Consider the following 23,977-nt stretch of genomic DNA (forward strand, 5'->3'; position numbering starts at 1 on the left):
TTTTTTTTGTCCAGCCTCTCTTATCTAGGTGGACATGCAGATATATGAATGTGTGCATAAAATTGGGGATGGCTTTGGCAGCACAGTACCAAAGTGGCACATAAGAACATGGCGATGACGGCAGCAGCACGGACAAGCTAACAAACAAACAAGCCACTGACCTACAAAATTTAAAAGAAGAGAAAAAAGGAAAAAAACCAAACAGATAGGCTGAAAAAAAAAAAGAAGGCCTGTTAGTAGATCAAGGTCTGTTTGTTGATCTTTAAGATTGTCAATTTTATATTTAACAATTCACATGAATTTTGTTTCAGCTCATTCATCGCTAATCCTCTCAACCATCTGCATATTTTTCTGCAATATCGCTCCTAAAAAGAATGTGCAGGGTTTTTTTTAATCGTGTACCACATAACAGAGAGATGCAGATACTTGGGAAGACTTGATGGCTTTCAGTGTCCTACACGTGAAGGAAGGAACTTTGCCTGGGGGACGGGGAAAGGCTAAGGAGACAGAAATGGTGAAAAATGGAAATTACCATCAAACATTTCCCTGCATCTTTGAGTAGAGTGGAGTGATCGCTGGTGCATTTGATAGAGTTGAGTATGGTAGCCACTTGGCATTTGTAAAGAGAGCACTAAGATGTCCAAGCCACAGTATCCAGAGATGCAGATAACACCAGCCAGGAGACAAGTATCATCTGGTTGGGATTTGAGTGTTTTTCTGTTGTTCTATATTGGAGTCTCTTAAAAATTAAGAAGCCTCAAAAGCTCAGAAAAATTTCCCAAAAAACCAAAACAAAAAAGAAAGTGAGAAAGATTCCATTTTTGTGAGTTTGATGAAAAGGTCTTATTGAAATGCATTGTAGGAGGAAGCCTCAGCATCTACACATCCTCTGCAATTAATATAAGTGATATCTTCTCAATAAAAGTTTATCTTAACTAGACATATTCCGATGGAAACCACATTTTAGAGATCTGCCATAGGGATAGCAGAGAATATGGCCATCAGAAATAATGTCATAACTATTGGCTTGGGGCTATAGAAATTTCTCTCGACTCTCCCATCAGACCTTGAAGCCAGAGGCTATGTGTCCTGCTTCTCTTGCCATGTGTTATTTCAGGTACTAAGTGGAAAGGTTTTTGAAGGAAACTGTTTCACCCAAATAGTAATGAAACACTTAAGAATGGCAGGTGCTTTGTGTTATGCAGACAGGCACCATGTGTACATGATTGCTGCAACATTGCCGTAATAACTCACGGATATATTAGCAAAGCATGCTTATGGACGGAAAGAAGGAGGGAACCGATTGAGGTGGGAGTTCTTAGCGTGCGTAAAAGGAGCCTGAGTGAAGCATGACGGGGAAAGATGTAGACTGCACCCATAGTACGATGCCCTGGGGACTGACGCCCAGCAGTGGGTGCTGTGGATGCTTTGTGAGACATTCATCCGGGACTAGTAACCGAGGATTGTGGGCAAAGATAAGTCAGTTCAAAATTAGAAGGAATGCTCGACTGTAATGACTAGTCTAATGACTGTAATGACTGGTATCTCCTGCTAGTCTATCAGATCTGGAAGTATGTGGATGTGGATGTTGACTTCATGTCTAGAAGAATGCATTCCACCAAGTAGCAGTTTAGCCGATGCTTGCCTAAATATGCAAATAAATAATACAATGATAAACATATAGATGAATAATATGATTATTAGAGCTGTCCAACCATATGGAAGTGGTGTGCTCTACCATTTTAGTTCTAGCACTGCCTACATGCTATGCAGCATGAGGATATAGGAAGGAATAAGCTTCAAGTAGAGGCTAGGCTAGAAAACAAGTATTATCTGCCTGGTTGATTCCTGGTATTCTAGAATTCTGTTAAGTGAGAACATGAATCTTGCTTGTATGCAAAGCCTTTATTCACAGAGTTTCTGTTCACAGGGAATCTTCTTCTCCCATCTCTACAGTAGTCATTTAGGAAGGATTCATAATTTCTTGGTCAGTGATGAGGAGAGAAAACTGTGAGGGTATCGAGTGAGGGAAAGGTGCAGGAACTAATCCATCATAATTTTTAGACAAGAGCACAGGCCCTTTCCTTAGTCTCTCTGGATCACAGTCATGGCGACTGCAACCTCATCACCAGAGTTTCAGAAGATGCAAATTACTCAGACCAATAGTAGAATTATGTCCCCAGAAAAGATAGGCTGAAGTCCTAACCTCTGATACCGGCAATTCTGATCTTACTTGGAAATATTTTCTTTCCAATCCAACAAGAAAACTGCAAATGCAACTTGCTAAAATGAGGTCCTGAAGGGGGGCCCTGCCTGTCTATGACTGATGACCTTGGAAGAAGAGACGAGACCCCCGGGGAAGAAGGCAATGTGAAGACATGGACAAAGATGGCAGGGATGCAATCACAAGGCAAGAAATCCCTTTTAAAAATAAAACAAAAGCGCACCGCCATGGAGTCAGCTTCGGCTCATCGTGACCCTATAGCGCAGAGAACTGCCCCCATGGGGTTCTGAGTAGAAAACGTCCTATTGACTAGCCCAAGCATGTAACCCACGACGTCACCTGTGAGATACGAACATTTCTTTTCCTAGAGCCTTGGGAGAGAGCCTGGCTCTAAATTTGAACTTCTAGCCTCCGGACAGCACATTTCTGTAGTTATGAGCCATATATGTCTGTGGGAATTTGTTACGACAGCCTTAGGGAGCAAATACAGGAAGGCATCTTAATAAAAATCTCTACTAAATGATCCAGATTATGAGGCTTCTGCAGGGAATTCACCATGAATTAGAGGGTCGTAGTCAAGATAATTCATATGATTAAATATACCTCAAGTGTTACTCCTGTGTGCCATTGGGGAGCGAAGGACTGCACTGGGTGTGTGTGTGTGTGTGTGTGTGTGTGTGTGTGTGTGTGTGTGTGATGTCATTATGGACAAAGCAACCAGGGTGGAGAGAGAGGAATAATGGCCAGGTCCTTGTTGCCTGCCGTTTGTCCAGGAGAGCTTTGTATTTGTGGGACAAAGCCACACTAATTAGATTTTTTCCCAGGTGGAAATATTGTGACACTGAAAGTCAGTACATACCACTTCATATCTCTTTAGAAGAGTGTCTCTGATTCTGGAACGTGCCAAGAAGAGATTGTGTGTCCTTTGGCAAGTACAGGTAACTTACTTCACTTCAGTTCCTATCTACACATCAGTGTGAAGAAATGCATTAACTAGTTTAAATTATTCTTAACCTAAATTGTATTGGCTTTTGAGATTAAATTAAAATTAACAATTCGTTGAAAGCAATGAACACAGAACCCTAAAAGATCTGTAAAGAGGAATACAATTAAAACCTCATGGTAGAGTCTCGTAATGACACATGCATAATATGGTGTTATCCAAGAGGACCCTTCTGGAGTAGTGGGTGCAATTTTACAAGCTCTCTCTTTAGGACAGTAAGATTAGGAGACACAAGAATGGCTTGGGTTTCAGTGGCACTTAATTTAATGCATTTGTCATGTCTTTAAAGGTATGTTATGCAGTCAGTCAGTATAAGGCTACCATTTGATATATTGGTCGAGGGACTTGGTCAGGGTCACCCAGTGAACTTGTAAATGAAACGAGAGTTGTGGTTCTTTGTGTGCTACAGCCACAAGAAATATTGTCACCCGATTTGTTTCTAATTCATTAATTTGAGGGGGAATTTCAGACCCCCAAAACTTATCCTTGGACTCTTTGTTTCCTGAAGGTCATTTACAAGATACTAGACTCCTTCTAATGGTTCATGACTCAGTTGATTTAAAATAAAAAATATACCCCCTCCTACCTACTCACTCACTGCCATCAAGTTGATTCCAATTCAGAGGAACCCTCAATTTCTGAAGCTGTAAATCTTTATGGGAGCAAAACCCTTCATCTTACTCCCATGAAGTAGTTGATGAGTTTCAATTTCAAAGCTTGTGATTAGCAGCCCAGCATTTACCTGACAGCATCACCAGAAGTCCTGTTAAAATAGAGGGTAGAGGAGCAAAAGAATGTAGCTGCAGAGATGGGGGCCTAGGGCTGCCAGATAAAAAGCAAGAGGGGATCTTCTCAGAACCTACCAGAGAGGCTCCATTATGGGGGCTAGCCTGTACTTCTCATCAGGAAGAAAATCAGTCTAAAGCTAAGTAGATCAATGTTTCTACAAATGGAAGACTAACAACGCCTACTGGCAGACTCCCCTTTACAAATGACCAGGGGCAAGAACCACCTCTGTCAACCCCATCCCTCCCTGGCATGACCAATTTTTCTTAGCCCCTAAGACAACCCAGCCAGCCACTTATCTACCTGATGGCCTCAGGGGGCCCTCTGTTGACAGCACAATGCATAGGCAGCTGTACACGAACATTCTCAGTACCCAAACTGTACTTTTTCCCACTTTTTATCCTTCCTCCTGCTTGTTCTCCAATGCCCTATGCACTCAAGAAGCGGTGGGGAGAGTTTGGGTGATTGTGTCTGAATCTACAGGCCTGTCTGTTTTAATTTAGGGGTATGCATATTTTCAGGAGTTGCCTGTGGTCAAGCACCAATTGTGCTAACAGAAGAAATTCAAGCTTCATATACTGAAAGCATTACCCAAACACAAGGCTCCAGAAATTGATGGACTGCCAATTAAAATGTTCCCACAAGTTGATGGGACACTGAAAGCACTTATTCATCTAGGCAAGGAAATTTGGAAGAGAGCTACTTGGCCAACTGACTGGAAGAGATCCATTTTGGTACCTTTTCCAAAGGTGATTCAGCAGAACGCTCAGACGATAAAACAATATCACTGATATCACCTGCCAGTAACATTTTACTTACTGAAAATCATCCAACAAAGATTGTAGCAGTACACTGACAAGTTCCTGCCAGAGGTTCCGACCAGATTCAGAAGAGGGAGTGGAAAAAAGAATATCATTGCTCTTGTCAGATGGATCTTGGGTGAAAGCTGAGAATACCAGAACGGTGTTTACTTGCATTTTATAGGCATGCATTTGACTGTGTGGACCATAACAAACTGTGGATAGTCTTGGGAGGAGTGGGAATTTGGGAGCACTTCATTGTGTTCCTTGGGAACTTGGCCCTGGATCAAGAAGCAGGTGCAAGCAGAACAAGACTATGCTGGTAGGTTAAAGGTAGGAAAGGTGTGTGCCAAAGATGTAGCCTTTCCCTGTTCTTATTCAATCTGTAGGCTGCACGAACCATCAGAGAAGCTGTCTTGTGTGAAGAAGAATGGGACTTCAGGACTGAAAGAAAGTTGATGAGCAACCTGCTGTATGGAGGTGGCGTGCACTTGGTTGATGAAAGTGAAGCGGGCTGAAATTGCTTGTTGATGAAGGTTGAGGATTTCAACCTTCCATTTGGGTTACAACTCAAAGTAAGGAAAGCCAAAATCCTCAGAACTGGACCTCAGAATAGGTTGCATCATGAGAAATGCAGAAAAGGTTGAAGTTGTCAAGGATTTTTGTCTTATTTGGGTCCATGATTAAAGTAAGTTTGCTCATGGAAACAGCAACCAAGGTATCCAAAGATGTGTTGTATCAGGTAAATCTGTTGCACAATCCTTTGTAAACTATGGAAAAGCAAGGACATTCATTTGAGGACTAAGGTGCACCTGACTCAAACCATGGTCTTCTCTATTGCCTCATATGCATACGAAAGTTAAACATCAAATTTGGAAGATGCAAGAAGACCGATACATTTGAATCATGGTGCTGGAGAAGTATGCTGGAAGTACCAGGTACTGCTAAAAGGACAGACAGATCGGTATTGGAAGAAGTAGAACCTGAGTGCTCCTTAGAAGCAAAGGTGACAAGACTCTGTTTACATCTTGAAAGGAGAGCCCAGTCCCTGGAGAAGAATATCATGTTTGGTAAAGTAAGGGGCAGTGAAGGAGAAGAAGGCCGTCAAGGGCACCATGACTACATTGGGCGCAAGCATGGGAACGACGACGAGGATAGTGCAGGACCGTGCAGTGTTCCATTCTCCTGTGTATAAGGTTGTTATGGATGGGAACTGATTCAATGACCCCTAACAACAACAACATGCCCCAGGGGGATGATTTAGAATTTTCTCTAAGATAAAATGATAATGATACTGAACCAGAGATATATACAAACCATAGACACATGAATGGATTTTGGGCTTGCACTTAATTCTAGCCCCAACCTAAGAACATTTTTTTCTTATGACATAGCCCTATTGGATATTCACCCTCATGAAGTACTCACTGAAGAGATGGATGCTATAGCAAAGTGTGATGAAGAAACTTTATGGTGCCTAGCTATCAGAAAAATAGCATCTGGGCTCCCAAAGGCTTATCTTCAAACAAGCAGCCATCTAAGTGAGGCATCAATTAAGTAACATGAAAGAATCACACCAGCCTTTGTGATCCAAGGATTTTAACTAATAAAATCCAAATCCAAAGGAAGGAATGGTATCAGACCTCACAGAAGGCTGTAATGACAGGGGAAGACCAAAATCCATCTCCCTGTGGATTAAGGCCCCATAAATCTCCTCTGACTATAGTCGAAGGATGTGAATCACCTTGCTTTCAGCAAAAGCATTTAAAGGTTGATCACGGAAGATGTAGTTAGGTTTATAATACATTATCTATTAATCTCCCTTTTGACCAAATTTAAACTTGTTTTAGTTTTTAATGTCTTCTGCCTTTTTGGATTGAAACAATTCTGTTTTGTCTAGTCCTTGTTGGTTTATTTTGTTCATTTCCTGCCTATCATTTTCTGTGTATTGAATCTAGGATAGATAAACCTGGAAGGCAGTATACTGGATTAATAACTACCTGTGGGAATGGCAGGGGAGGTTGGGGGGTAACAGCCTTGAGTCTGAGAAGGGCACGTTCTGAAGTTGATTGTGGGGATGTTGCACAGCCCTTCTGAAGATGAGGGAACGGCTACATGTACGATAAGTGAAGGAAATGCCAAGAAAGCGAGCTTTAAATATATATATTTGGAAGGATTTCAAATTCAGATATATTTATCGATATTTGAAAGCCATTTGCAAAATGAACTGTGAACAGAATTGAGGACACAGCCAAAAGGATTATGTTTCTTTTACTAGAATTTTTGGAAGGTAAACCTTATGTTTTGCCGGTTTTACATTTGCTGTTTCTAAATGCAGGTCTTCAGCAAACTCTGCCTAAGACCAGAGTGGTCTTTGGCAGAGATTCCTCCATCAAAAGAAAGAAAAAAAATGTTGATTTTTTTCTAAAGCTAATTTTAAAGATAATTTTTATTGAGAATATTCCCTTCCCACTTTTTGGCAATAATTTTTAGTGGCATTTACATTGATATATAAACATATATGGTAATCAAGTACAGATTAATTTTTCCAGACTACTAATTATAATCCCAAGGTGTATGGCATAAGACATTTAAAATCTACTCATCTAATTTACTTATTTGTAAAATGAGTACCTTCTTCTTTGAGTTCTTGTATAGATTCAATGAGACACTAATTTGTAAAATTAACTAAATCTGTTTTTGGCTAGTAGTAAGAAATTTGGAAAAATAATTATGACTTTTATTAGTTTTCCCAGGTTTTCTTCCCCCCAGCGTGTGATATTTCATAGCACCTGGAACTATTTGCTTAACTGTTTTTCAAGCAGGTATTATCGTGTGCATCATCCTGCGAATGTTCTTTCTCTTAAACTACCAAAAAGGGTTGTTTGAGTTTGGTCAGGGGATGGCATTGGAGACTGGAGAAGGTGGTTTGAAATCAGAAACCTTGGTTCCCATCAGTTCCATTGTTTACAAACTCTGTGTTTTGGACCACTTCTTTGAGTCTCAGGTGCCTCATAAAAAGCAAGAGACTTGCCACCGCCGGTGGTGCAGAAGACTATGCATGGACCAACCCAGCTGTTCCTAGTCTGTTTCCCATCACATTACTTTTAGAGCCCTCGCTGCCATGGAGAGTATGCAGACTCACAGAGACCCTATAGGACAGGGCAGAACGGCTCCCATGAGTTACCAACACTGTAACTATTTAAGAAGTAGAAAGCCCAGTCTTTCTCCTGGTATCAAACAGTGGACTTTGTGGATTGCAGGTCAATTTGTAACCACTATGCCACCAGGTACCTCATCACCTTGTAGGTACGCATTAAATATTAGCCTGAGCCAGAGGACCCAAAGACGATATGTCCTATTGACTACTTACTTAATAATGATTTTGTCACTTTCCTTCTTTTTTTTCCTCTCGATTTATGGTGATCACATATAAGGTTTTAAAAATTATTATTAATCATTTTATTGGGAGCTTTTGCATATAACAATCCATAATTCAATTAGATCAAGCATAATTGTACCACTGCTGCCACGATCAGTTTGAAAACATTTTCTTTCTCCTTGAACTCTTTGAGATCAGCTCCCCTTCTTTTTGAGCTTTCTGACTCTGTGTATTGAATCTAGGATTGATCAATCTGTAAGACAGTAACTGGATTAATAATTACCTAGGGGGAATAACAGGGGAGGTTAGGAGCTAACAGCCATGAGTCTGAGAAGAGAATATTAATGATAACATGTTGTCTTTTCCGGCTTACTTTGGTCTCCTCCGGAGGCCAGATCTGCTAAGACCAAGTTCCTGGATCCTGACCCAGACTCCACATTACTTGCTGGGTTGGCTCCCTGTTGCGTACTTGCGATGAAGCCCAATGTACGGCTGTAATACTGATTCCGTAAAAATAAATAAATAAAGTGTACCTTTACTATTCAGTCGATTCTGATGTATAGCAGCCCCGTGGGTAGAAGGGAACTGCACAAAGTTTTCTTGGCTATCATCTTGGCTACTGCGGTTAGGTGCCATCAAGTTGGCTCCCACCCAGAGCCACCCAGTGCACAACAGAATGAAACACTGCAGAGTCCTCACCATTGCTCCTGGGCCTGAGGTGTTGATGCAGCCATGGTGTCCGTCCATCTCATCAAGAGCCTTCCTCTTTTTACCACCCCTACGCTTTACCAAACATGGGACTGGGCCTGTTGTTCCACGTATATAAGACAACATGTCCAAAGTATATAAGACAAAGTGTGGCCATCCTTGTCTGTGAGGAGCACTGTGGCCTTATTTCTTCCAATACAAATTTGTTTGTCCATGGTACTTTCAATATTTTCTCTAGCACCATAATGCAAATGCATCAATTCTCATAGTCTTCCTTATTCTTTGTCCAACTTTCACATGCACACGATGCAATGGCTTGATCAGGCACACCGTAGTCATTGAAGAAACATCTTTGCTCTTCAATACTCTAAAAAAGTCTTGTGCAACAGATTTATCTAATGCAATGCATCTTTGAATCTCTGACTGCTGCTTCCATGAGCATTGATTGTGGATCCAAGTAAGATAAAATCCTTGACAATGTCAACCCTTTCTCTATTTTTCGTGCTGTTACTTATTGGTCCAAAAGTGAGGGTTTTGATTTGCCTGATATTGAGTGGTAGTCCATACTGTCGGCTACAATCCTTGATCTTCATCAGCAAACGCTTCAAGTCCTCCTCACTTTCAGCAAAAATTTGTGTCCTCTGCATAACAATCCTTCCTCGGATTCTGGTGCTGCACACTTCTTCATGTAACCCATCTTCTCTGAGTGCTTTCCTCAGCCTACAGATGGAACAAGTGCAGTGAGAGGATACAGCTCTGAGGCACACCTTTCCTGATTTTAAACCACGCAGTCGTCCCTTGTTCTGTTCTCATAGCTGATCCACATACACATTCTGAAGGAGCACAATGAAATGTTCTGTAATTCCCATTGCTTTCAAGGTTTTCACAGTTCTTTTGGTCCACACAGTAGGAGGCCTTTGCATAGTCATTGAAACACAGATAAACATCTTTCTGAGAATCTCTGCTTTGACCCAAGATCCATCTGTCATCAGCAATAATATCCCTTGTTCTTGTTCCAGGTCCTCTTCTGAATCCACCCTCAACTTCTGGCAGTTCCCTGTGAATGTTCTGCTGTAACTGTTGTTGGATTATCTTAATAAAATGTTACTTGTGTGTGATATCAGTGATATAATTCTATAGTTTGAGCAGTCTCTTGGGTCACCTTTCTTTGGAATGGGCACAAATATGGATCTCTTCCAGTCAGTTGGCCAGGTAGCTGTCTTCCAAATTTCCTGGCATAGACAAGGGAGTGCTTCAGTGCCTGTTCAGCTGTCTGAGATATTTCAATGGGTATTCATCAACTCATGGAGCCTTGTTTTGGGCTAATGCATTCACTGCACTTTGAACTTCTTCCTTCAGCACCATTGGTTCTTGCTTATATGCTACCTTGACTAGTTCTTTCTGTGCACTCACTCACTGTGTTCTCTCCATCTTCACTCGATGCTTCCTGCATCAGTCATTATTTTACCTAAGCAATCTCTCACAATTTCAAGTTCAGACTTGACTTTTTCCTTGAGTTCTTTCCATTGCAGATATGTTGAGCATGTTCTTCCCCTTTGGTTCTCTAAGTCCTAGCACAGTTTGTTATAAAGTTGGCCTTGTCTTCTCAAGCTGCCCTTTGAAATTTTCTATTGAGATCTGTGACTTCATTCTTTCTCCCATTTGCTCTAGCTACTGTACAATTAATAGCAAGTTTCAGAGTCATATAGTCTTTACAGAAGTAGATTGCTAGTGCTTTTTTTACAGTGCTGCTTGGTGTGTTCAAGTTGCTGATGTTTGAATTGGTATTCAAGGTCAAACTATTTGTGCCACCCAGGAACATCAATGGTTCGGTAAATATATGAAGTGAATTTTAATGATATAGATCACATCATTAGTGTCAGGCCTCTCTATTCTTTGATTCTTCTTGTCTGGTCCTACTAAACACAGGAAATACCACTTTAGTTTAGTTCCACCTACTGCAAGGAAACACGGAAGAAAAGTTCAAGCTTGTTCAAATATTTAGATTTACATTAAGTAGGAGAAGTAGCCTTGGTGGCCTAATGGTTACGTGCTGTACGGCGAACCCTGAGGTCAGTAGTTCCAAACCACTAGCCACTCCATGAGAAAAGGTAAGGCTTATATGCCTGTAAGCAGTCTCAGAAACCCACAGGGGCACCTATACCCTGCCCTATAGGGTGGCCATAGGTCAGAATTGACTGGATGGCAGTGAATTTGTTGTTCTTGTTTGGTTTTCTAGGGAGAGATTGTTTCTTCCACTAGTAAATGACATAGGGAAGGAAAACAAAGCAAAAAAGTTCAGTGACGTTTCTGAAGCCACACACATGGGTCTTCTCATTTGTTGTGCTTCATCTTCCTGTTCATGTGTGTGATGGCGGCTTCTCCATGACACACATTTACATTTGTGTTCTATATCCCTCATGAAAACCAACACCACTCAGTGTCTAGAAGTTAAGGCTACTGTGAAGTGGTTTGCTTGGGTGTTTGGAGAGGCCCCTGGGACCGCTTCAAACTCATGAATGCTCTCTATGGAAATTTTCCATGTATGTATAAAATAATAACAACCCTCCAATTTTCTTACATGCTGTTGGAAAGGTTTCAGTTGTTATTATTGGTGCATTCTGTCTCATCCTGTTGTTTGCATGTATTGTCAAGGGGAGGAGTTAATGATCCTGAATGCGACACCAGAGAAAACTAATCTCTGTCCCTGCACTTACTTGTTTGGAAATTTGGGGGAAGCTGTTAACTTTTCTGAGTATCACTTTACTTATTTTCTAAAATGGGAACAATAACAACTACTTCAAAGATTTATTGTGTGATCTCTTTGTAGTTTGCCCGTAAATTTCAATAAAGAAGATAAATGACGAACATACCCAGTCCATCATTTGTTTCCAACACATGCTAGTGGACTTCTTTCTCGAAGCCACACTGGTTTGCTGCCTACTACAGAGTTGTCTAAGACAATGCAATTATGAGAGCTGCTGTCCAAACCAGCAGTCTGTCCAGCCTTTTACTCTCACCTCCCTTGTGGACTCCTAAGGATCCCTCGATAAAACATTTGATTGTTGTAACCACAGACAGTAGCACTGAGGCTCACAGCTTTGTTGGGGACTAGTCTCTGTACGCCTCTGCTTTTCTCTTGAGGGATGTTTGCCCACATGTGGAGACACTTCTGGTTGTCCTATGGGGGAGAGGTGCTATTGGCACCTGGAAGGCAGAAATCTGGGGGGATGTTGAGCATTTGACAATGCAAAGACAATCCTCCACAATTCAGAGTTATCTGACCCCAAATGTCAGGAGTGCGGAGGGTGAGAAAACCTGATCTCATCTAAACTGAGCATCTAAGCGACCCCGGGAGACTGAAAGTAAGAGAGGACTGGGCAGTTTCCCACTTCATGACTAACATGAATCTATTCAATGTCTATCATGAACATAGCACACTGTGAACTCACAGATTTCTCTAGGAAGAGAATCACTATGGTGTATTAGAAGAAGTCATGGTATCTAATTAGACACATTTTTCTCTGATTTTGGCTCTGACACTTATAAACTATGGTTCTATAATCCAGGAACTGGGGCTTTTAGGACCTCAGCCACCCTAAACAGGTGGCATATAAAGAAATGATGGATATAATGCTTTTATCACAGTGCCTGGTAAGTACTCAAAACAATCGTAAGTGCTTGCATTGTTGACATCTTAATGACCAGCACCATCATCACCATTATCCTCAAAGTGCTCGTCAGCAGAAGCATCACGTGCCATCTCCACTGGCTTTTGACCTCTCTGATGCAACCTAAGATATGTATGTGCAGGGAATGCTGCATCTGTGTCAATGAACCCATGTGCGACACAGTGGGGGAGCAACTTGAGGAGGGTTACGAGAAATCAAGTAGTCAGGGAAAATGACATTTCATCAACTCAGCCTCCACTTTCTATTTCCTTGTTGATTGATTTTCATGGAAGTGTAGGATGTGGGCTGATGTTGGCGGAAAAGGTCAATCCCTGAATGGGCTGGTTGTTGATCGGTACCGCCAGTGTCTCATATTGCAGGACAATTTCCTTTATATTCTGAAGGAGTCTTTCTCTTTTCTCCCCAGATTCACAAATTGTTCACTGTATAATTTAGAGCCCCTATAAAACTGGGACTCCAGAATTTGATAGCTATAATTGGGGCTTGATCAAAACTTTAAATAATACTTTCAGAACCCACTATATCTTTATCCATTTCCTGATTTTGATCTCCTGTGATTTTTTTTTTTATTCTCAGGGTCTTTAAGTTGCTATTCAGCAGCTCTGGATCTATATCATCTATGTCAGTGATTCTCAAACTTCTTAATGCCGCAACTCTTTAATGCAGTTCCTCATGTTGTGGTGACCCCCCAACTATACAATTATTTTTGTTGCTATTTGATAACTGTTATTTTATTACTGTTTTGTACCGGGCGACCCCTGTGAAAGGGTTGTTCAACCGTCAAAGGGGTCCTGACTCACAGGTTGAGAACCACTGTCTTAGGGTGAAATTGCAGGAATACGATCCTGAAGGTTAATTACTGTATCTTAGTTGTTTTTGAACAAACCTTAACAGGCTTCCATAAAATCTTACACTCACCAAATGCACAGAAAATATCACTTGATTTAGATGTTCCAAGTAAACCTTTAAAAAAGTAGATCTTATGTGACAATAGTAAAAACAAGAAAATTGTGTCCCAGGGAGAAAACGCCAACACCTAAAGTGGTACAGCTGGGTAGTAGCTGAGAGTAGACAACACCGTTGTTTGCCTACAAGACAAGATCATTTCATTTCCAGGCCAAAGATTGATCTATGAATTTCAATAAAATGTGAAGAGCGATCTGCTAAATCTAGAAGGAAGAAAAAAGACAATGTTGCTTTCCTTCTAAAAAGAGACATATGAGAAAAGGCAGGCTCATTCTTTGGCAAAGTGTTGCTTATCAGCACCTGACAGATGGAACTAGAGCAGACAGTATGTTGCCAGGGAAGGGGCAAATCTGATGGAATTGGCTAGTATCCTGAGTTAGCAGAGCATAAAGTCAGGAGGACTCTGGGCTATGTAGATGCCGCTAAACTATTGCTTAACAACCCAGGATCTGCCTAACGCTGAAGTCTCCTCTGGGTGTGAGCTCTGATATACCCTACCTGATAAGGCATTCTTAGTTCAGTAGTGCCTTGTAAATAGTATGTACCCGCTCAACATAAAAGATGATAGACTGATTACTACCAAGTGATTTAAAGAATGTGTTATAGGTTATAGGTGTCCATAAACAGACAAAAATAAAGGCAGCTATGATAGAAAGGATAAAAAATATGACTTAATTTTACTTAGGTTATGAAAACATTATCCTGGTTCTTTCTTCAAATTACTGGCAGATTTTGTCTGCTCTCCGAAACTGGCATTGACTTGCTCTTAGAGTCTTAAGATTCTGTTTGAATAAATGAGGAATACTTATTCAATTACAGAGCAGAAGCTGTTCCATGAAATTCCTACTGAAATTTCTTCCAAATTACCATTGTAACATTAATTTTTGTGTACCCTGAAACATTTTATCTGGACTCGAGAGAAATGTGTTTGAATGAGTGCAGTTTTCTCTCTGTGTCTCACTCTGTGCTGAGAGTTTGGGCTCCTTACAGCTACGGTGTGTTTCTTAACCTTGACACACAATTGGAACTGACAGTCTGTAGCCCTTGCATTCGCATTTGTCATATTGTATTTCTCATGTGCTATAAACGACAGAGGTAGAATTAATTCTGACCTCTTGCAGAATGAATCAATTAGATTAAATTTTAAAAATCATTTTATTGGGGGCTTGTACAATTCTTATCACAATCCATACATACATCCATTGTGTCAAGCACATATATGCATTTGTTGCCATCATCATTCTCAAAATATTTGCCTTTTATTTGAGCCCTTAATATCAGCTCCTCATTTTCCCCCCTGCCTCCCCACTCCCCCCTCCCTCATGAGCCCTTCATAATTCATAAATTATTATTATTTTGTCATATGTTACACTGTCTGGTGTCTCCCCCTCCCTCTTCTCTACTGTCCATCCCCCAGGGAGGAAGCTATATGTAGATTCTTCTAATCAGTTCCCCCTTTCCACCTCACATTCTCTCCACCCTCCAGCCATCTCCACTCTCACCACTGATCCTGAAGGAGTCATCTGTCCTTTTAACTTCTACAGTTGTAGTATCTTTTGTGTCTTATTTCCTAGAAGTAAAATTTAACGTTAGATTTGGATACTTTTTAAAACCCTTAAGAGGCCAATTAAAACATTTTAAATGATATTAATTGCACTGTACAAGTGAAACACACCTTGTATTTTTAATGCATTTTCACTGGGAAGTTTGTAAAAATGAATTTATTATGTATTTATTGAATTTATATTATGTGTTTGAAGAGTCCAGGAAAGCCCGAGACTGTTTTCAAACCTACTAGCTACTCTGTAGGAGAAAAGATGAGGTGCTGTACTTCAGTAAATATTTATAGTCTCAGAAATCCTATCTAGGGCTACTATGAGTCAAAATTGCCATGACGGCAGTGGGTTGGTTTGGTGGTGTTGCTAACGTATCCAGTGCAAAGTGCTGGATTAAAGATGAAAGACACATTCTTCTGAAGGAATAAATGATTTAGTAGAAGTAATTAATGAATTTAATTATATAAATAACACGGCACAAACTTCCATGAGCTGGATGGAAGCAGAGGAGGAGTTCAGTACATGGAAGATCTTCAGATGACTCCGCACCCCACATTGGGCTCCCTCTTGTGGATGCCAAGGGCCAAAGGCAAGTTGAACCCAAGTCTCACCCAACATGCCGATTTTTCTGTCAAATTAATGTAGATGTTATTTTAAGATATCAAGAATTAGGGGCAGTTTCTCATAAGCAACAAATAACTGGGACTTCAATACAACATTTTCACTGCCTATATTTTATGATTGTTACAGTGAACAGGAACTCTGCATATAAATAAATCAATAAATCAGAGGAAGAAGGGAAGCAAACATAAGTGCAGATTTTCTTTCCCAACTCTATCCCAATATTGAAAATAATGTACTGCCCTGGAAGATTAATGGGCCTAGGAGCTGAGGGGAAAAGCAAAAGAAAGAGTTCAGCAATAAGGAGGGGTTAAAATAAACATATGCTTTAAAAAATAAAGCATTATTTCCTTTACCACCTTCCCTGAAGGACATATGTTAACTCATAGATAGCTGAAGATATTGAGGGGAAATATAAAAATATAGTTTAGATTTATATTATAGCAAATTCATTCTAATGACTTTTGACTCTTTCAAGCCTCATTATTTTATCAAATTATCAAAGAAGTTAAGTATTATGATTTAACCCACATGAAACACATCTATTTTATTCATCTACCTATCTGCTTGTCCCGCTAACTACTTACCTAGCTACCAATTGTTCCACTAATTGCAGAATAGCCTGAAAATGACCAATTTAGACAAAATGTGGTAATATGAGTTTAAGATAAAATCGTATGAATTAACATGAGAGTTCATCATCTCCATTAGGTTTGAGTATATTGGAAATAACAACAGTATGTTAGGGATTGGCAAATTATATTACAGAGATGATCAATATCAATGTGATGTTTTTGTCAGAGTATAATTAGTACAAATAATGCTGACTTTGTTTAAATACCCTAAATACCAAATAAGATAGGGAAATCCATTATAGGAAGCAGATGTGTCATTTAATTTATTTCTCAATTACAAGTGACACGTTGATCACAGAAATGTTCATGTCATCCATTATTTTATGGTCCATTTACAGCTGTTTATTATTGTAATAAGTAAACACATTATATCCTCTCATTAGGGCAGCAATAAAAAACGCTTGCAAAACACTCACGTATTCACATGATGAAAATTCTCCAAAATAAACACCAATCAGCAAGAATGTTTTCCCAAGCAAAAGATAAATAAGTCCCGTGTGTGGCAGAGGGGCTTCTGTGGTGTAGTGATTACGCAGTAGTGTATTAACTACATGACCAGCGGTTTGAAACCACCAGCCCATCCATGGGAGAAACACAGGGCTTTCTGGTGCCTAGAAGAGTTCCAGGCGTGGAAACACAGGGACAGTGTTACCCTGTCGCACAGGGCTGCTACCAATAGGCACAGACTCGATGGCAGAGAATTTGGCTTTGTTTTTGTTTGTTTGTTTTGGTGTGGGATAGAAGCTAAAGTCAGAAAAATGTGGTCCTGGAAATGTTGATGTTTGGCTTTTTGAAAGATTTTATTAATAGCTGAGAAATATTCATCTCATGTAGTCTTCATAAAATCACAGACTCATTTGTTAATGTGTTCTGTTTTCAAACAACCAATATTACAAAGCACCATCCAATATACAGGTGAATAATCAAACTGTGCTCTTCATTTTAGACTCTCTGTACAAGTAGCCCACCATTTGACTGTCAATTTTTGTGTGTGGACTGTGAAGGCTTATTGTGTACTGTGATGGCTTATGGGTTGCTGTGACACTGGAAGCTCTACCACTGATATTTCAAATACCAGCAGGGTCTCTTAAAGTAAACAGATTTCAGCAGAGCTTCCGGAATAAAAACATGCTAGGAAGGAGCAGTAGGCTGGCCACTTGGGCAGAATTACCCACTGGAAATCTTGTGGCCAGCAGCAGGACAGTGTAAGACATGGAGTCAGCATGAGTCGTCCCTTGGGTCAGAAGCCACTCCAAATATGACGGGGAAGAGCTGTATTCTCAGAGGAGAGTGGGCCACAATGCTGTGATAGCGCGAAGCTTTGGGAGTAAAGCCTTTGAAACGTTTATTTGATGATGAGGCAAGACTCAGAATGAGAAGGAACAGCTGCAGACATCAATAATTGGAAATTGGAATATATGAAGTAGAAACCTAGCAATATTGAAAGTCATCAAAAATGAAATGGAACATATAAAGATTGATATCCTGGTCACTATTGAGCTGAAATGACCTGATATTGGCCATTTTTAATCAGAAAATCACATGATTTACTCTACTGGGAATGATAGATACAAGAGGAATAGTTTCACATTCATTGGCAAAAAGAGCATTTCATGATCTGTTTTGAAGTACAGTGTTAATCTCTCTCTGTACACAAGAAAATTAACTCAATGCCCTATTATTCAAATTCATGCACCAATCACAAGAGCTAGCGATACAGAGACTGAAGAACTTTACCAACATTTTTCAATCAGAACTTAATCAAACATGCAGTCAAGATCCATAGATAATTATTGGCAATTGGAATGCAAAAGTGAGAAGGAAAGAGGAAGGTATAGTAGTTGGAAAGCATGGTCTTGGTGATAGAAATGAAGCTTTTTCTATCCTACTTGCAAGACCATTTATTTACTTTTCCATTGTAAAAATTTTTTCAAGCACACAAAAGGTGACTATACCCCTGGACTTCTCCAGATGAAGTACACAGAAATCACATTGCCGTCATTTATGGGATGAGATGATGGAGAAGCCCAACATCAGCACCTAAAACCAGGGCAGGGGCTGCCTGTGGAGCAGACCATCAATAGCTCATATGTAAGTGCAGGTGGAAGCTGAAGAAAATTAAAACAAGTCCACAAGAGCCAAAACCTAGCTTTGAATGTCGAAATCTTGAGAACAAATGTGATCACTAATGACAGAAGACCTGATGAGTTGTGGGAGAACATCAAGCACATCATGCATGAAAAAAGCAAAGGGAAGATCAAAGTGGATGTCAGAAAAGACTCTGAAACTTGGTCTTCATGGTTGAGTAGCCAAGGCAAGTGGAAGAAATTATGAAGTCAAAGTGCTGAGTAGAAAATTTCAATAGCTCAAGAAGACAAGAAAAATGTTAGAATGAGATGTGTAATGCCCTAGAATTAGAAAATGAAAAACAATAACATGCCCAGTATATCTTTAACATAAAGTACTAAAGAAAGATTCAAGTCTCCAGTTGCAAGATTGAAAGATTCTATGGGCAAAATATTGAATGATCAGGAAGCCTCCAAAGATAGAAAGATTACCCAGTGTCACTGTACTAAAAGCACTAGTTGGCATTCAACCATTTCAAGAGGTAGAACTAATGGGACTGACATAAGAAGTCCAAGATGCACTGAAGGCTTTAGCCAGAAATAGAAATCGATGGAATGAATCCACCTATCGAAATGGGCCAACAAGCTGATGAAGCACGGGAAGTGATCACTTGTGTATGCCAAGGGATTTGGAAGGCAGCCACTTGGCCAACTTAATGCAATAGTTCCATAGTTGTATTGGGATCCATATTTGGATGATCAAAGAAAGATGACTTAGAAGAATCCACAAATTATGGAACAATATCATTAGTATCACATGCCAGTAAAATTTTGCTGAAGAGTATGCTGCAACAGAACATTGTTAAGGAGCTGGCAGAAATTCAGGCTGAATTCAGAATAGGATGTGGAACAAATGATATTGCTAATGATCTTGGACTAAAGCTGAGAACCAGAAGGATGTTTACTAGTGTTTTATTGACTATACAAAATTATTCAATTTTGTGGGCCATAATAATATGTGGATAACTTTGAGGAAAATGGGAATCCCAGAAAACTTCATTGTGTTTGTGCCCAACCTGTAGAAGGATCAAGAGGGAGTTGTATGAACAGAACATGGGAATATTGCATGGTTTAAAATCAAAACAGGTGTGTATGGAGATTACACACCTCTCAACTTTCTTATTCAATATGTATGTTCACTATATGAAAGAGAATGTCGCAGGATCATAGCAAAGCTTATTAACAACCTGAGATATACAGATGACACAACTGTGCTTGCTGAAAATGAGAGGACTTGACACACTTGCTGATGAATATCAAGGCTAGCAGCCTTCAGTATGGATCACAGCTCAATGTAAAGAAAACAAATCTCTTTATAACTGGAAAAAAGATTGGTGTTCTCAAGTATTTCATTTTGCTTGTATCCCTCATTAATGCCCATGGAAGCAGCAGCCAAGAGATGAAACAATGCAGTGCATTGGGTTGATCTGCTGCACAAGACCTCTTTAAAGTGCTGGAGAGCAAGGATGTTACTTTAAGGACTATGGTGCACCTGACCCAAGGCCTGGTATTTTCCATTGCCACATAGGCATGTGAAAGTGGGACATTAAATAAGGAAGACTAGTGAAGAATCGATGGATTTGAATGATGGTACTGGTGAAAAATACTGAAACTACCATAATCATAACACCAAACTCACAGCCATTGAGGTGATGTCTCAGCAACTCTGTAGGGAGAGCTGCCCCTGTGAGCTTCTGAGACTGTGACTGTTTATGGGAGTAGAAGGCCCAGTCTTCCTCCTGTGGAGCAACTGGCGGTTTCAAACTGCTGACTTTGCAGATTGTAGCCTAACAAGTACAACTGCAGCACCAGAGCTTCTTCGGAAAGTCCCAGGGATTGCCAAAAGAACAGACAAATGTGTATCTGATGGAGTACAGTCAAAATGTTCCTTAGAAGCAAGTGTGGCAAGACTTCATCTCACATTCTTTGACAATGTTATTGGGAGAGACCAGTTACAGGAAAAGGACAGTACTCTTGGTAAAGCATAGGGGCAGTGAAAAAGAGGATTGCACTGGACAAAATAGATTGACATAGGGTCTGAAAAAAGGACTCAAGGGTTAGAAAAATTGTGAGGATGGTGCAAGACAGGGGCAAGACATCCATCTATGTATAACCGAAGGAAACCTTCTGTTGGTAAGTCCAGGTGTCCTGGTGTTGAGCAAGTCCAGGTGGCCTGGTGTTGTCCATAGGGTTGCTATGAGCCGTAACTGACTCCACGATACCTTTTCAAAAACATTCAAGTAGCAGAAACCACACAACTTAAGGGGAAGTATTTGTGCCAATTTGATATTTCAAAGTCCCATTCATTGTCTGGGGATAATTAAAGGCCTTATTGCAAGTAGCCAAGAAGTTGTTGCATCCTGAGAAACCTTTGTATTAAAGTGGGGTAGGACAGATACTGGGTAAGTCAATCATACAGCCTATTCGAAAAGAGCCCTTATCGTTTCTATGGTATTGTGTGAGGCACCCATGCGATCCACTAGCTCTCATGTTACCAAGGATTTATAGAGATAAGAGGGCAATTTGGTAAGCATATTATTTAATTTTATTATTCAAACTCCTACCTATAATAACTTTCCATCCATTTACAATTTTCCTTGGTTCATATATTCCTAGTTACCGTAATTGTCCACAACAATTTCCCTTTATCTATGACTTTATCCTTGAAAAGTCCCAGCTAAATGGAATTTGAGAAATTAGTGGTTATGTGTTGAAACTGCCAGTCACTCCATGGGAGAAAACCAAGGCTTCCTACTTCTGTAAAGAGTGATAGTCTCAGAAACCCACAGGGCAGTTCTGTCCTGTCCAATGGTGTCTCTGTAAGTCAGAATCGACTAGATGGCAAAGAAGTGTAAGCGTTTGAGTCAGACCTTCAACTTGAACTCAGATACCCCAAACCATTCTCACTGCCATTAGTCTATGCCAATGCCTAGTGCCCTTATAGAATAGCACAGTGTGTAGAACTGCCATGACTACACTCTAAACAGAAACACACGGCCCCATCTCGTGCCACGGAGCAGCTCGTGGGTTTTGGGTCACCAAATTTTAGGTTAGCAGTCGAGCACTTAACCACTGTGCTACTAGGGCTCCTTGAAATTATATTTGTCCCATATGATCCTGATATGAAATGACCTGATTATCACAGAACACTTTTAAAACTGCTTAGCACATAGTGAGTGCTATATATTTTGTACTACTGTGTAATATTTGTGGTAAGAGGTGGGCACACAAACCGTTGGTCCCTTCTAAGGTGAGAGAACATTGCAAAAGCAGGAGGCTTCCACTGTTTTTAAAACTCTGTGGCTTTGGACAGATGGCTTATACTCCCCAAACCTCAGATTCTCTCCTTTACAAAAGGACTCATCCCAAACTTCAGGGCAGATGCGAGGCTTAAATGAACGAATTCATCTAAAATAATATTGCGCGTAGTCAGAGCCTAGTAAAGGTTGACGGAAAGGAAGTCTGCATGCAGATTATGTGACTATTTCCCTTTTTTGGTAAACAAAATGAAGATCACAGGGGTGACTTGCCAGTGGGGCCTTCCATCCAGTAATTAACGGGGCTGGAAACCTAGTCCGGTTGGTTGCTGTGCTCCCAAAGTCTTGGAATTCATAAACAGATCTCCTATCTTGGGTTTTAGGAAAATCTTAGTGGCACCACGCACATGTCTACATTCACTTCTACTGTATGAAAGAACATGGGTTACATCTGAGATAGCAGCAGTTCAAGACCATTCATTCTGTACCTCTCTCCTCTTCACAGCCTACGCAGGGGTGCAGTGGCAGGAATTATCAAGCAATGCCCAAACACCCAGAATGCGAAAGCACATTGATATGAACATGAACTACACTCAATACCATCTCTCAAGACACTTTGCTTTGTTCATCTGCATTCTTTTTCTGCTGCATACTCATATTTTCTATGAATTTATAGTTTAACTATAGGTATTACTTATTCATTCCTTGAGCACATTACAAAAGACTTGAAAGAATCTTAGGTAAAATGTGTAGCTATCAAAGCAAAGCATCCAGCCAAGGGAACACCAAAACACCACCACCACCAACATGCACCGAAAGATATTCAAAGGGATCAAAACACGGACACTAGAGGTTACCATACCAGCAGGAAGCTGTGAACCAATAGAGAGGTTTGCGGGGCCTGCCCCAATCCCAAGTACTGTGTTTCCCGGAAAATAAGACATACCCATGAAATAAGCCGTAGCAGGATTTCTAAGCATTTGCGCAATATAAGCCGTATCCTCAAAATAAGACATAGTGGTAGGCTTGGCTCTGCGGCGCACCTCGCGGAACGGTCACGAAGGCCGGCGGCCCTTCTCATCTGCCCCATCCCATCGTGACAGCTGCTGTCTCGGAGGGGACCAGAGAGGTGCGGGCAGCCCCATCCACAAGGTTGGCTCCCCTGTCAGGTCCTGGTGATTCTGTCTGTGCGGCAAGCTGAGGCGGAGAGGGAGACAGAGACGGTGAAAGTCAGCGTCTCCTCAGTGCAGCGAGGAGCAGGACGCTCTGCTTTAGGTATTGTGTGTCCTCGGGGAAGAGGTAACGCTGTGGCTGCCGATTGACTCAGCACTGTGGGTCAAAGTTCAGAAGAAGACGACGGAACTATATTTGCATAAATGTGGATTGTTGTACCACACTTAATAAAAATAAGACATCCCCTGAAAATAAGCCATAGTGTGTCTTTTTGAGGAACAATAAATATAAGACGGTGTCTTATTTTCAGGGAAACATGGTACATGGACCCCCTCCCTTGCACCCCTACCCCCACCCCAGAAGAATGCACTTCAGAGGACAGCACTGAAGGTGCAGCTCAGGGAGAAGGGTGCTTCTGATCAAGAGCAAATGAAGAGGGAAGGTGAGAGAGTAGAACACTGCCTGACCCACCAAGCCCCAAGGATGATATTCCGCCTCAGAGCAGCCAATACATAGAGAGGACCGTAGGGTTGGCTCCACCATAAGACATGACATTCCTCACTGATCCATAGCACCAAGGGGAACAACAGTGAAGACACAATATGGGAATTGTACCAGATCTGACTCCACCACATTGGGGCGAAACACTAAGGGTGTGCAACAGAGTAGCAAGAGGAGAAAAGCAATGAAGTCCCTGAGGAATTCCAAAAATAGACTTTGGGGCCAGGGCTTAGCACCCCATCAGACTCAACCAAACAGAAAACAGACCTGGAATTATTTATAGGCTTTTCTTGTTTAGTCATTGTTTTTGTTTTTGTTTTTGTTTGGTATTGTTATTTTGTTTTCTTTTGTTACTTTGTTTTGCTCTACCTTGTTTTTATGCTTATTATTGTCTCTGCAGGTCTATCTAGATAAAATAGGGAGGAAAAACAATCCATAGGAGAAAAAGTAGGACCAACATTTCCAGAGGGACATGGGAGAGCGTGAGGCTGGGGAAATGAAAGGGGGTGTCAACCAACCCAGGGAACATCAAGTGATCTAAAATCAA

This window comes from Echinops telfairi, unplaced genomic scaffold, assembly GCF_000313985.2.
Source record: "Echinops telfairi isolate 266 unplaced genomic scaffold, ASM31398v2 ScPeMD7_70;HRSCAF=299, whole genome shotgun sequence".
NCBI classification, from domain to species: Eukaryota; Metazoa; Chordata; class Mammalia; order Afrosoricida; family Tenrecidae; genus Echinops; species Echinops telfairi.